This window comes from Bos taurus, chromosome 14, assembly GCF_002263795.3.
Source record: "Bos taurus isolate L1 Dominette 01449 registration number 42190680 breed Hereford chromosome 14, ARS-UCD2.0, whole genome shotgun sequence".
Lineage (NCBI taxonomy): Eukaryota > Metazoa > Chordata > Mammalia > Artiodactyla > Bovidae > Bos > Bos taurus.
The window spans coordinates 73,632,098-73,647,872 of NC_037341.1; positions in this window are offsets into that span (position 1 = coordinate 73,632,098).

Consider the following 15,775-nt stretch of genomic DNA (forward strand, 5'->3'; position numbering starts at 1 on the left):
GCTCTTCTGTCCATGGAATTTTCCAGGCAAGAATATTAGAATGGGTTGCCATTTCCTACCGCAGGGGATCTTCCTGACCCAGAGATGGAACAGATATCTCCTGAATCTCCTGTATTGGCAGGCAGATTCTATACCACTGCACCATCTGGGGAGCCAAACAGTCCTCATCTTTGTATCTTAATTCATATTGGCGTTGCTTGCAATGAATAAGTCAAAAGGTCATTCAAAATATCGTGTCTAGTTAATGAACTGTGATCTCTGAAAATTAACAATAACCATCCAATAATTACACAGCAACAAAAATTAACTTGGAATTTTGCTACATAAAGGGCATGGGAATAGTTTCCCCAGTCAGTTATAATGAATCAGGATTAGAGAGTTTTAAGATAAGAATCTTGAATCTAATTGAGTCCTCTAATATCACTGTATTCATCACTAACTACTTGACCCGGCTAGTAACCTACCAGGCACTTTGCCTCAGGTTTCTTTTTTAATTTTACAGTACCATGAGATAGATATCACCATTTTACCATTTCAGAATTCCTCTTAACCAAGGTCACAAAATTAATAAATAGTGAAATCATTATTTTAAACAGGTCTCCCTAGCTGTAAAGTCTGTGCTTTTCCTATTATCATGTGGTTCTTAGTCAGTGATACCTGTTTTCATTTAATGAATACAGAGTACCAGCATAAGATGTTGATATTCTGAAAAACTCCTCATAAACACACAAAAAGCTTGTCAGACTCAATTAAAAAAGCAAAACCCAATAATATGCTGTCTAAAAAAGATATACCTTAGATTCCAAATCTACAAATAGGTTGAAAGTAAAATGGTATAAAAGCATATAAAATGCAAACAGTTTAACAATAAGAGAGCTGTAGTGGCTATATTAACATCTGATAAATATATTTTAAAATAATAAATATTATAAGAAATCATTTAAAATATTACAAGGTATTTTATACTGATAAAAGTCAGGGATATATTGCCACCATAAATGTATACATATTAAGAACAGATTATCTAAATACATGAAGCAAAAACTTAAAAAATTGAAAGGAGAAGTAGATAACTGAAAAACAATAGCTGACTATTTCAATAACTCATTCTCAATAATTGAGATAGCATCTACATAGAAGAGGAGAAGGACAGGGGTGGGGAATAAGAGAGAGGGAAGAAGAATGAAATTTCAAATTCAGATTGGAAAAAGAAATAAAACTATCTTTATTTGCAGGTTAATTAATCAGTATGTAAAACCCCAAGGAATACTCAAAAGTACTAGAACTAATGAATGAGCTTTGCAAGGTCACAGAATATAAGATCAAAGTACAAAAATCAACTGTATTTCTATATACTATCAACACATAATCTGAAAGTGAAATTTAGGAAAAAATTACATTTGCAACAGCATCAAAAGGAACAAAATATGTAGGAATAAATTTAACAAAAAAGTTCAAGATTTATAGACTGAAAACTGCAAACCATTCATGAGAGAAATTAAATAAGACCAAACTAAATGAAGAATTATTCCATGTCAGTGTAGTAATAAATCCAATATTATTAAATGGCAATTCTTTCCCATGTTGATCTATAAATGCAAGTTAATCTCTGTCAAATTACAGCAGGTTTTTATGTAGAAATTGCCAAGTTGATCTAAAATTTCATAAAAATGCAAAGGATCTATAAGTGCCAAAGGAATTTTGAAAAAGAAGAAAAATTGGAAAATTTTAACTTCCCAATATCAAAACTAACAATACAGTTAACAATAATCAGGAAATCAATATATACATTGGCATTAACAGCAGTAGAACAGAAATGAGTGCTTGGAAATAAATCCTTGTATTTATAATTGATTAGCTTTCAACAAAGTTGTCAAGGTAGTTAAATAGGAAAAGTCTTTTCACATAATGCTGGGGAAATTCACATGTAAGTAAATAAACTTAGAGCTTTGCTTTATACCATACACAAAAACTAACTCAAAAGACTGTCCATCAATGAATAAATAAATAAAGAAGATGAGGTGTATATATATATATATCTAAAATGAAACATTTTTCAGGCACAAAAAAGAAGGAAATCTTGACATTTGAGACAACATAGATGGAGATTGAGGACATTTTCTAAAAGAAATGGACAAAGAAAGACAAATCCTGTACGGTCTTAATTACATGTGTTATCTAAAACAAAAAATAAACAAAAAACCAAGGCCATAGATATGGAGAACAGATTGGTGGTTGACAGATGTGGCAGTGGGTTTGAAATGGATGAAGGAGGTCAAAAGTTGCAAACTTCCAGTTGTCCTAGGGATGGGGTGCAATGCACAGCATGGTGTCTATAGGTACTGCATATTTGAACATTGCTAAGAGCAGATCCACTGGAATATCGAAAAAGCAAGAGAGTTCCAGAAAAACATCTATTTCTGCTTTAGTGACTATGCCAAAGCCTTTGACTGTGTGGATCACAATAAACTGTGGAAAATTCTGAAAGAGATGGGAATACCAGACCACCTGACCTGCCTCTTGAGAAACCTATATGCAGGTCAGGAAGCAACAGTTAGAAGTGGACATGGAACAACAGACTGGTTCCAAATAGGAAAAGGAGTATGTCAAGGCTGTATATTGTTACCCTGCTTATTTAACTTCTATGCAGAGTACATCATGAGAAATGCTGGACTGGAAGAAGCACAAGCTGGAATCAAGATTGCCAGGAGAAATATCAATAACCTCAGATATGGAGATGACACCACCCTTATGGCAGAAAGTGAAGAGGAACTAAAAAGTCTCTTGATGAAAGTGAAAGACGAGAGTGAAAAAGTTGGCTTAAAGCTCAACATTCAGAAAACTAAGATCATGGCATCTGGTCCCATCACTTCATGGGAAATAGATGGGGAAACAGTGGAAATGGTGTCAGACTTTATTTTTCTGGGCTCCAAAATCACTGCAGATGGTGATTGCAGCCATGAAATTAAAAGACGCTTACTCCTTGGAAGGAAAGTTATGACCAACCTAGATAGCATATTCAAAAGCAGAGACATTACTTTGCCAACAAAGGTCCATCTAGTCAAGGCTATGGTTTTTCTAGTGGTCATGTATGGATGTGAGAGTTGGACTGTGAAGAAAGCTGAGCGTCTTAGAATTGATGCTTTTGAACTGTGGTGTTGGAGAAGACATTTGAGTGTCCCTTGGACTGCAAGGAGATCCAACCAGTCCATTCTGAAGGAGATCAGTCCTGGGTGTTTATTGGAAGGACTGATGCTGAAACTGAAACTCCAATACTTTGGCCACCTCATGCAAAGAGTTGACTCATTGGAAAAGACCCTGATGTTGGGAGGGATTGGGGGCAGGAGGAGAAGGGAACGACAGAGGATGAGATGGCTTGATGGCATCACCGACTTGATGCACATGAGTTTGAATAAACTCTGGGAGTTGGTGATGGACAGGGAGGCCTGGCGTGCTGCGATTCATGGGGTGGCAAGGAGTCGGACACAACTGAGTGACTGAACTGAACTGAACTGAACTGTTGGTTCTAACTGCAAAGAATCTGCCTGCAGAGGAGGAGACCAGGATTCTATCCCTGAACAGGGAAGGGAATGGCAGCCCACTCCAGTACTCTTGCCTAAAGAATTACATGGACAGAGGAACCTAGCAGGCTTGTCCATGGAATCACAAAGAGTTGGACACAACTGAGAGACTTACACTTTTACTTAAGATAAATTCAGGAGGTCAGGAGAAAATTTAAGTATTGAGGTGGTAGCTTTACACTCTATAAATTCATTAAAAATCACTGAATTGTACACTAACAGTTGGTGAACTTTATGGTATATTTCAATAAAGCCATTAATCTGAAAGTGAATGTGTTAGTTGCTCAGTCGGATCCAACTCTTTGTGACCCCATGGACTGTAGCTTGCCAGACTTCTGTGTCTGTCCATGGAATTCTCTAGGCAAGAATACTGGAGTGGGTTGCCATTTTCTTCTCCAGGGGATCTTCCTGACCCAGAGATTGAACTGGGTCTCCTGCACTACAGGCAGATTCTTTACAGTCTGAGTTACCAGGGAAGCCCCAATAAAATTATGATAAATATTAAATGAGCAAGGTTCTTCAACCTTGGCTGCACATTTGAATCACTGGGGTAGTTTTAAGATATACTCATGCCTGGAGCCCTTGCTGTTGTTCTTATTCAGTCACTAAGTCGTGTCTGACTGTGGCATGCCAGGCCCCTTTGTCCTTCATTATCTGCTGGAGTTTGCTCAAATTCATGGCCATTGAGTCGGTGATGCCATCCAACCATCTTATCCTCTGTCATCCCCTTCTCCTCTTGCCCTCAATGTTTCCTAGCATCAGGGTTTTCCCAATGAGTCAGTTCTTTGAATCAGGTGAACAAAGTATTGGAGTTCAGCTTCAGGATCAGTCCTTCCAATGAATATTCAGAACTGATTTCCTTTAGGATTGACTGGTTTGATCTTCTTTCAAGTCCAAGACCCCTTATTATGATTTAATACTCTTGGGATCAGGGTGTAATTAATTTTTTAAAGCTTTTCCAGTTATTTAAATGTTCAGTGGTTGAAAACAACTACAATAAAGGTTTGTTCTTTCTTTAAGCCTTAATATATGGTATTCCAACTCTCTATTAAGCTATTCAACAATTTATAAAGCATTCATTACATCTCAGGCACAGCGTTTGACATTGAGGAGAAAGAAAATAAAGAAGATCTCATCTTTGTCTCCATGAACTAATGAACAGGAAAGAGGTACAATCCACTCATTATAACAGTATGATAAATTTTATAACAAGAGTAAGTACAATGTTAGTGGAAGTGCAAAGAAAAGAATAATCAAAGCTGAATAATGAAAGAAAAGGTCAAACAAAGATATGAAAAGCATAGAGTATTGAAGAAAAAACAAGTAATTCAGTATAGCTGAAAAACTGGGGAAGGAAAAAATATATTGAGAGAACCTGTAAAGGAGGGCACAGTGAAATTGCAGAGCATATCATAAACTATACAATGGGAAGCAGTTGAGTGAAAGGCCTTCAGAGAGAGCACTCTATCAGCATCATAAGTAATGAATTAGAAGATTTCCACTTCTGGTCAAGATGGAGCAATAAGAACCACACACACACACACACACACACACACACACACACCCCTGTAAAAAACAAAAACTGTACAAAATATATGAAACTATAGATTTCAAGACAATTGGTGATCAGGCAACAAAAAACAGGCATCCCTGAAATACAAGAAACAAATGAGGTGAGCTCAATCATTGCTTCAGCTTACTGCCTGGAAAAAGTTCTAATTCATGGTGTAGGAACGAGGAATCCAAGTAGAATCCAGAAGACTTCTCAGTTGAGGAGACAATGCCAAGAGTCTGAGGAGAATGATGTAGATCAAGTTTACAGGCATGAGCACTAGAGAGAAGAAATCTGCACAGAGAGAACTCTGGGAATCTGCAGAGAGTCCTCTTAGGATCCTGCTAAGTACTGACCAGTGCAAGCATTTCTGGTTGTTGTTCAGTCACTCAGTCATGTCCAACTCTTTGTAACTCCATGGACTGCCACACACCAGGCTTCCCTATCCTTCACCAACTCCCGGAGTTTTCTCAAATTCAAATCATTGAGTCAGTGATGCCCTCCAACCATCTCATCCTCTATCAACCCCTTCTCCTCCTGCCTTCAATCCTTCCCAGCATCAACGTCTTTTCCAATGAGTCAGTTCTTTGCATCAAGTGGCCAAAGTATTGGAGTTACAGCTTCAGTATCAGTCCTTCTAATAAATATTCAGGGTTGACTTCCTTTAGGATGGACTGGTTGGCTCTCCTTGCAGTCCAAGGGACTCTCAAGAGTCTTCTCCAATACCCCAGTTCAAAAGTATCAATTTTTTGGTACTCAGCCTTTTTTATGGTCCAACTCTCACATCCATACATGACTACTGGAAAAATCATAGCTTTGACTATACAGATTTTGTTGGCAAAGTAAGTCTCTGCTTTTTAATATTCTGTCTAATTTAATATAATTTAATATAGGTTTGTCATAGCTTTTCTTCCAAGGGGCAAGTGTCTTTTAAATTCATGGCTGCAGTCACCATCTGCAGTGATTTTGGAGCCCAATAAAATAAAATCTGTCACTGTTTTCACTGTTTCCCCATCTATTTGCCATGAAGTGATGGCACCCAATGCCATGATCTTAGTTTTTTGAACGTTGAGTTTTAAACCAGCTTTTTCACTCTCCTCTTTCACCTTCATCTGAGGCTCTTTAGTTCCTCTTCACCTTCTGCCAAAAGACTGGTGTTATCTGCATATCTGAGGTTATTGATATTTCTCCTGGCAATCTTGACTCATGCACAAAGAGAGTGTATGAAAATGCTCCAGGAAGCAGGAAGTAAATGTGCAAATACTCTGGAGAAAAGAAAAAAGAAAATTTTGAAGAACTAAAAGATTCATACAGAATATAATAAGGCAGAAAGTGAATGTCTCCCAGTAGTGTCCAACTCTTTGCGACCCTATGGACTGTAGCCAGCCAGGCTCCTCTGTCTGTGGAATTCTCCAGGCAAGAATACTAGAGTGGGTTGCCACTTCCTTCTCCAGGGATCTTCCCAACCCAGGGATCAAACTCAGGTTTCCTGCACTGCAGGCAGATTCTTTACCACCTGAGCCACCAGGGAAGCCCAATCCACAATAAGGCAAGTGTGCTGGAAAGAGATGATTCTAAAAAGTCAAACATCAGACTTTATTAATAACTTTTAAATTCTTGAACAATACATACCTGTTTCACTGATTGACTAGCTCTCCATTTTCAGTACCCTATTCTATTTTGTAATGGCTGATTTTTTAAATTCATTGCATGTATTGATGAGAATCTTTCATACTTCTAAGTATTACACAAATCTATGGGGGAAAACAATTATAAATCCAAAGATATTATCATATAATGGGTTTCTTCTAGTCAGGTATTAACTCAGATTAAAATCAAATGTGACAGATTTCCTGCCCTGTTATTAGCCAAGATACTTCCCTTTATCTGGGCCTGTAAAGCTACTTTACAAATAACTGTATAATCCAGCTGAGAGACCAGACAGAGAAAATACAACACAGTAATCTACTCAAAGTTACTCAACAGAAAGAAGTACTATTCTTGGTGAGAGACCGAAAGAGAAAAACCTGGCAATATCTAAACCTGTAGGAAGCTGCTGATTGGGTAGTACTCAAATAGGGAAATATTGAAGAAGGAAAAAGGCAAATTTCCTAGAAAAGGGAGACTAATAGGAGCAAAGATTTTCTGCAAATATGCAAGCGAGGTGTATGTATGTGTGTGAGGCTGGAAAGTTGGAAATTATGGGAATGTGTTGTAAATAAGACTGAAAACATATTGCATGGGTCACAGGTCTCTGAATTCTAGTCTGAGAGATTTAAATTCTAGTCTTCACAATCTGTAGATTCAATGCAATCCCTATCAAGCTACCAATGGTAAATTTCTCACAGAACTAGAACAAATGATTTCACAATTTGTATGGAAACACAAAAAACCTCAAATAGCCAAAGCAATCTTGAGAAAGAAGAAGGGAACTGGAGGAATCAACCTTCCTGACTTCAGACCATACTACAAAGCTACAGTCATCAAGACAGTATGGTATGGCACAAAGACAGACATATAGATCAATGGAACAAAACAGAATGTCCAGAAATAAATCCATGCACCTATGAGCACATTATCTTTGACAAAAGGGTCAAAAATATACAATGGAGAAATCTCTTTAACAAGTGGTGCTGGGAAAACTGGTCAACCACATGGAAAAGAATGAAACTAAAACACTTTCTAACAGCATACACAAAAATAAATTCTAAATGGATTAAAGCTCTAAATATAAGACAAGAAACTATGAAACTCTTAGAGGAAAACATAGGCAGAACACTATCTGACATAAATCACAGAAAGATCCTCTATGACCCACCTCCCAGAATAATGGAAATAAAAACAAAAATAAACAAATTAAACTTAATTAAACTTAATTAAACTAATTAAACTTAAAAGCTAATTAAACTTAAAAGCTTTTGCACAGTGAAGGAAACTACAAGCAAGGTGAAAAGGCAGCCTTCAGAATGGGAAAAAAATAATAACAAGTGAAACAACTGACAAAGAATTAATCTCCAAAATATACAAGCAGCTCATGCAGCTCAATACCAGAAAAGCAAACAACTCAATCAAAAAGTAGGCCAAAGAACTAAACAGACATTTCTCCAAAGAACACATACAGATGGCTCATAAATACATGAAAGATGTTCAATACCACTCATTATTAGAGAAATTCAAATCAAAACCTCAATGAGGTATCATCTCACGCTGATCAGAATGGCCGCCATCAAAATGTCTACAAAACAATAAATGCTGGAGAGGATGTGGAGAAAAGGTAACCCTCTTAAACCGTTGGTGGGAATGCAAACTGGTAGAACCACTATGGAGAAAAGTGTGGAAATTCTTTTAAAACTGGAAATAGAACTGCCATAAACCCAGGAATCCCACTGCCGGGCATACACGCTGAGGAAACCAGAATTGGAAGAGACACGTGTACTCCATATAGCATCTCAGAAGGGCTAAGACTGACCTGTGGGGGCTATGTGGGTTTTTGTCACTGATTCTAAGAATTGGTTGGCTCTTTCTACTTTTCCTGAAGACTGAGGCCTCCAGGCACAATGGAGGAGGTAATAAGTAATGCCCCCTTTAGAGACTCCCTTAGGTAGACTTTAGAAGTAAATGATGTCCCACTGTCACTTTGTAGGGACCTGGGAAGGCCAAATCTTGGAATGACTTCAGAGAGCAGCTTTTTTACAGCCTCCTCAGCCTTTTCAGTCTACCTTCAATCCATCCTGTGAATATATCTATCAAGCCTAGCAGGCATTTATATCCTTGAGAAATTGGCATCTGTGCAAAGTCTATCCGCCAGTCCTAGGTAGGTCCCTCACTGTTGTTGGATGGGCTGGGCCAGCTGGGGTTTTGAGTTTCTTGGGGATTATTTAACTGGCAAGTGGGACACGAGGAGAATATTTGCCTTATAGTATTTTGGAGGTCTGATCCTCTGAAGGACCTTTCTAGTAATCTTTGGAGGGCCTTGTCACCTAAATGAGTGATGGCATATCAGGAGTAAATGAACTTCCACTGGATGTTCCCAGGCAGAGAAAGGAGCCCCTCCTTTTGGAACCACCCCATATGATCTTCTTGAAAACCCTCCCTCTTAGCTTTAAGAGTCTCACCTTCAGTATATGAAGGAGTTTCCAGCAAATTAGTCTGTGAAACTAGGGTGGCAACCCCCATTAGGTCATGGTTCTGTAATGCTGCTCTCTTAGCTGTCTGATCAGCTGCTTGGTTCCCTCGTGCCACTTCCGTGCTCCCTTTTCAGTGTCCTTTACAGTGGGAGACTGAAACCTCAGTGGGCAGATGGACTGCCTCCAAGAGCCTAAGAATTTGATCACCGTATTTGATTGGGGACCCTCAGATGATCAAGTGGCCTCTTTCTTTCCAAATAGCAGCATGTGTGTGTAGCATCAAAAAGGCATACTTGGAGTCAGTGTAAATGGCTACTCTGTTTCCTTTTTCCAGCTCTAAATCTCGAGTCAGGGCTATGAGCTCAGCCAATTGGGCTGAAGTAGCTGGTGGCAAAGGTTTAGCCTCTATGGTCTCAAAATTGGAGACTATTGCATATCCTCCGCTCCATCCAAGACAAAGCTGCTTCCATCAGTGTACCAAATTTCCTCAGGATTGGTCAGAGGATCTTCTGACAATCTCTCTCAGGGTTTTGTCCAATGGTCCAAAGTTTCTAAGCAAGAGTGAAAGGGGAGAGAGCCCTCAAAGGCAGGCAGGAGGGCGACTAGGTTAAGAACCTCACAAGGGGGTATAGTCAGGCCTGGATTTTCCATCAGCACTACTTGATACCTGAGGATCTTTTGATCAGACATCTATAAATGGTCTCTCCCATTCAGGAGTTGTTTCACTTGGTAGCTGGTAAAAATAGTTTGCAAAGAGTCGGACACGACTGAGCGACTGAACTGAACTGAAGAGAAAGTTTTAAAGCATCTTCTATCAGGACTGCAGTAGCTGCAAGTTTTTGAAGGCAGGGAGGCCAGCCTTGGGTGGTTGGGTCAAGCCTCTCAGATAAGGAAGTTACTGGTTGGAGCTCAGGTCCCAACCTTTGAGTAAACATTACCAAGGCTATTCTTTCTTTTTCATGGACATGTAGATGGATTGCTTTCTCTGGGTCTGGCAACATCAAGGCGGGTGCTTGGATTAAGGCCTGTTTTAGTGTAGCCTCTGCCTCCTTTTGAGGAATTGTCTTGTCCCTTTAAGCATTCATATAAAGGTTGGACGATCAGGCCATAGTTGGGTATCCAGATTTTACAATACATGGTTAGCATCAGGAAAGCTCACAATTGCTTTCAAGTCATGGGGGAGGGCAACTGGAGGATTCCTTGTACTTGGTCGAAGGACAGCCTCCTGGACCCGTGTGTAATCTGAACTCCCAGGTCTTTGACTGGACCATCTGTGCCTTAGCGTGAGACTTTATATCCCCTCTCAGCCAAAAAGCTTAGAATCTGAATCACATGTTGATGAGCATTTTCCTCATCTGAAGAGCAGATTAGTAGGTCATGTACATATTGCAATATTTTCCCATTAGGTCCCAGGTCCAGATCTAGAAGATCCCAATTAAAAACCTGTCCAAAGAGGTGGGGGCTATCTCTGAACCCCTGAGGTAATGCTGTCCAAGTCATTGTTGGTGTTTTCCTCCTGGAGTTTTTGGTCCCTCCTTATTGGAGAGACCATAATGGGCTTCTCAGTAGTAACCAGGAGCTGTAGGGCGCTAGGGGCTGAGAAGCTTCCCATCACAAGGGTGGCTCCCTGCTTAGTGAGTATGTCTCTTCCCAGTAAAGGAGTAGGACACTCAGAGACCACCAGAAACTGGTGGGAAAATATCTGTCCATCCCAGCGACAAAGAAGTATTCAGGTGCATTTTTTGTAATTGCTTTTCCCATAGCACCCAAAATGCTAAAGGTCTGAGGGGAGAAGTTTCCAGAGTAGGAGGTCAGGACAGAGTAGGAAGCCTCTGTGTCAACCAAGAGATTCTCGGAACTCCCTGTCACATCCAGTTGCACCCTTGGCTCCAGCCCTGTGATGGTTATCTGTGACAGGTGGACTGGCTGGAGCAGGCCACTTCAGTCCTGTTGAACCATCATGAGGGAGGGCTTGGCACTTGACCTTGAGGCTCTTGGGTCCTGAGGACAGAGGGCCACCCATGTCCCAAGTGATGGCCTTTGTAGTAAGCCATTTTAGGAGACTTGCCATGATTTGGACACTCTTTGATGCAATGTCCCTTCTGTCTACAGATTAGGCATTTGCCTCGTGCTCTGTCCTTCAAGGATTCAGGGTTTGCCACAGGGCTATCTGGAGGGCAGCCAGCATCTGGTCATGCCTTGTCTCTTTCCTTTTCTCCTTTTCCTGATCCTTGGCCTCCCTCTCCTGTTCTCTGTTATAAAAGGTATTGGTGGCTATCTGGACTATCTCATCTAGAGGCAGCAGGATCCTGCTGCTGTAGCTATTGTAACTTTATCATTATGTCTGATGTACACTGGGACAGGAATTGGTCCTTTAAAATCACCTGTCCCTTGTAAGAGTCTAAGTCCTGATTGGTAAACTTTTGGAGGGCCTCTTTTAGCCTTTTGAGAAAGGCAATGGGGTTCTTGTTGGACTCCTGAGTTACTGCTGAGACTGGGCACAGCACCACAACTAATAGGCTTCCTCCTACTTCCACAGGTGGACTTCCTTAGGGGTGAGTCTTTCTGAAGCTTATCCTACCCAGTACTATTGCAACCTGAGAGACAAGTGTCCCCAGGTCAGGGTGCAGATCCCCAGGTAGGTTGAGACAGGTCATCCTCCTGGAGATCAAATCCCCCAGGCAGATCAAGGCTGGTTGCCTCCCTGGAATTGGGTCCCTGGGCAGGTTGAGGCATTTTGACTTCTTGGGACCCCTGGACTGGCAGATCCCCAAGCAGGATGAGGCATGTCAACCTCCCAAGGACCAGATCCCTGGACAGGTCGAGGCAGGTCAACCTCCAGGGATCCCCAGGCTGGAGTTGGGTGTCCCCAAGGTCTCCAGCATGACTAGTGCTGGGTAGGATCAAGGGGTTGTAATCACAACTCATTGCTGGTTTGCCCACCCCGGAAGGAAATAGATAGCATGATGTAAAGCAATCCAAGCCTATGCTCTGAAACTATGAACCTGGTAAAATAGCCACAAGCCTAATCCTCTTATTGCTGTGAGGGAATGTTAAGTCACTGATTTCCTTCCCTAGCCCTCCATAAGAGCATTATAGGGTGCCTCCAGTGGTAAACATTTCATCGTCACAGACCCATTCTAGGTAATAACGGAAGTAATAATAAAGGAGTAGGTTATCTGGTCCTGCTAAGAGTATTTAAATAATGGACTGAGTGGAATGATGTTGCCTACAGAGGGGGCTTCCCTGGTGGCTCAGACAGTAAAGCATCTGCCTGCAATGTGGGAGACCTGGGTTCGATTGCTGGGTCGGGAGGATCCCCTGGAGAAGGAAATGGCAACCCACTCATGGCAACCCACTCCAGTAGTCTTGCCTGGAAAATCCCATGGACAGAAGAGCCTGGTAGGTTACGGTCCATAGGGTCACGAAGAGTCGGACACGACTGAGCGACTTCACTTTCAGTTTCACAGAGGGGGCAGGCTTGTGGTTGTAGGAGTTGAGGCAAAGTGGCTTAGGGACAAAATGATAAGAGGCAACAGACCAGATGTTCCATAAAGTGGAGTGGAGATTTGATCCAGGGGATATGTTTGTAGCTTTAGGAGAAGGATGGTAAGGGTTTGAGCTCAAATGGCCTGCAGGGCTAACCCCCGAAGTGGCAAACATTGTACCTGGAAGCCCGATCACCCTGGAAGGTTTGCCACCAACTGATGGACTTCTAGCAGGCATTGTGTGCCTGTCACCCACCCCAGTGGGTCAACGGAGAGGTGCTGTTGTCACACATGTTGTAGGAAACACAGAGGATGAAGGCCTGAATCTCTAGAGGGATTGGAAACTATACAGTATTTCCTTCCCAAGGCCAAGCCATTTTCTAGTTGTCCCACCAGAAATTTGCAGAGGCAACACTGTGTGCCCAGACAGGGCTCACGAAAAGAGCAGCCTTTCTAGAAATAGAAAGGTGATGACCTACCCAATACTTTGCAAACAATGGCATAGATGGAGGGAGGAGCTGAAGGACAGGAGGAAAAGGCAATGGGAAGAACGTGCTGAGGAATCCCCTTCATAAATGCCTGACCTGTGCTCACGGTTTTCATTGGCCTGATCCTTGGCACAAGGGAGATTAAGGATAGAACCCTCACCCACTTGGGCAACAGCTACTGGGATACAGTGGATAGTGTGTAACAGGAGGGAAAGGGGCAGGGCACAACTTTTGAAAGAATGACATAGCCCAAGGACATAACACAAACCAATTAGAATTAAATGTGTTGAAGATGGCAGACAAGTTAACTTTGACTAGACCTTGATCTGCAATCAGCAAGCTAAATGACATACTCAGAGGCTCCATGACAGTTTCAAAGCACTGTTGAAAGACCAAGGAGTGGGCAGTGGCCCAATTTCAGGAAATTTCTACCCTTTCCCCAAAATAGTTGGAATGACCCTCCCACTCATTAGCATATGAAATAACCCAGCCCATAAAAACTAATCATGCCACATTTCATAGCCACTGCACTCACCATTTGCAATAGCCCACACTCTGTGGAGTGTGCTTCTCTCTGAATCTGAACAAATCCACTTCTTACCTATCACTTTGTCTCTCACTGAATTCTCTTGGCAATGAGACATCAAGAACCTGAGTTTCACTAGATCCTGAAACCAGGTACCAAGGGTTTTGGCTGGGTTTGAGTCCCAGCCACGTGGGTTCAAGTCCCTGAAAGGTTGTTGTGGAGCCATGAAAGATGCCAGGATTCTTGGCCTTCGGAGAAGAAGAATTCAATCCAGGGCCAGTGGTGAGGCTTGATCACTCAGAGCTTTTGTGTAATAAAGTTTTATTAAAGTATAGAAGAGATAGAGAAAGCTTCTGACATAGACATCAGAAGCGGGCAGGAAAAGTGCCCCCCTGCCAGCCTTTAGCCAGATGCTATATAGCTACTAGCAGTCCACTAATTGGAGAAAGGAAATGTCTCAGAATTCAGAGAATGGCACCAGGCCCCTCACCCGCAACATGCCTGCTTGCAGGGTGTTCAAGAAAACAAGCAAAGAGATTGTAAAGGAATTAACATTTTGTTAGCCATATGTCCTTCCAGCCATAGGGGCGAAGACCTCCTACCTTAAACAGAAGTTTCTGGATTCTGAGACTGAGCCATGTACGCTTTCTGCTGCGTTTGTTTTGCTGTGCGGCATCCAGCACGCTGGGCTTCTTGTCACTTCCGTGCACTGGGTTTCTGTCGCGTTCTGCTTCCGCCTTGACAGCTTTTGCCGAGTCGGGCTTCTGCTGTGCTTGGCCTCTGCCTTGCTGGGGCCAAGCGAGGTAGCTTGGCTGAGGTAGCTTCAGCCAAGTTAGACCTGAGTCACAGCACCAGCTATGTCGGGAGAGTGTGTAATTTCCTTGGTTCTGTCCTTCCACAACAAAGATTTGAAATGGTGGACCAGTGTTACAGATTGGTTACAGCTCAGAATTTTATTTGGTGAACAGAGGACAATACACCCTCAAGGCATGAGGGTGGGCCGACCCCAAAGGAGAGGCCTCAACCCATCTTGCGACCCTCTTTTTATACATTTTGTCTCCACACCCCCCCACCCCCCGCAACCCCGAGCCTGCCCTATGAAAATTAGGGCTAGCCAGGAAGGAGGCATGTTTGTTTCACCTGAGGTTCTTGCTTTGGTCCTCAGATTTATCCTTTATTCCCTTTTTGTGGGCTTTTCCCTTTCTTTGTCTTTTAGCTACTGCCGTTTTGGACTCCTTTCTCTATTCTAACTACCTAATAAAGGGACTCTATGTCTTTGAAAAAATGAAATCACAGTTAATGCAAATATTTGTTGCAGCATTTACTGTGTTTGTAACTCAGGTTAGATGGTGCATTTAGTGAGGTCAAGGACTTCAGAATTATCTTAAGTAGGTCAGGTAGTCACCAAGAAAATCATTTTTGCTCAAGGCCACAGTCTGTACTCGTACTGCTGCTGCTGCTGCTAAGTCACTTCAGTCGTGTCCGACTCCGTGTGACCCCATAGACAGCAGCCCACCAGGCTCCCCCGTCCCTGGGATTCTCCAGGCAAGAACACTGGAGTGGGTTGCCATTTCCTTCTCCAGTGCAGGAAAGTGAAAAGTGAAAGTGAAGTCGCTCAGTCGTGTCTGACTCAGCGACCCCATGGACTGCAGCTCACCAGGCTCCTCCATCCTAGATGTCTATTTAGCAATGTATACTATCTATCATAAAAACACCAGACCAAGCAGAGTCACGAAATTACAGAACTGAAGAGTTGGGAAGGGTCACAGAAATTATAAAATCAAAATGCCCCCAGTTCTCACAGCCTGCCATTGGACTTCTACATACTTTCCTGCTAAACTGTAACCCCCATGAGGACAGACACTCTTTTTCACCATCATAGTCCCCTGAAAAATGTGTGGCCAGTAAATATTTTTGAGCAAGTAAATGGGTGTTCTTGTGGGGGAAATTGTGCCAGCTATGTCCATAGTGGCGCTAGTAGAAAAGAATCTGCCTGGCAATGCAGGAGACATA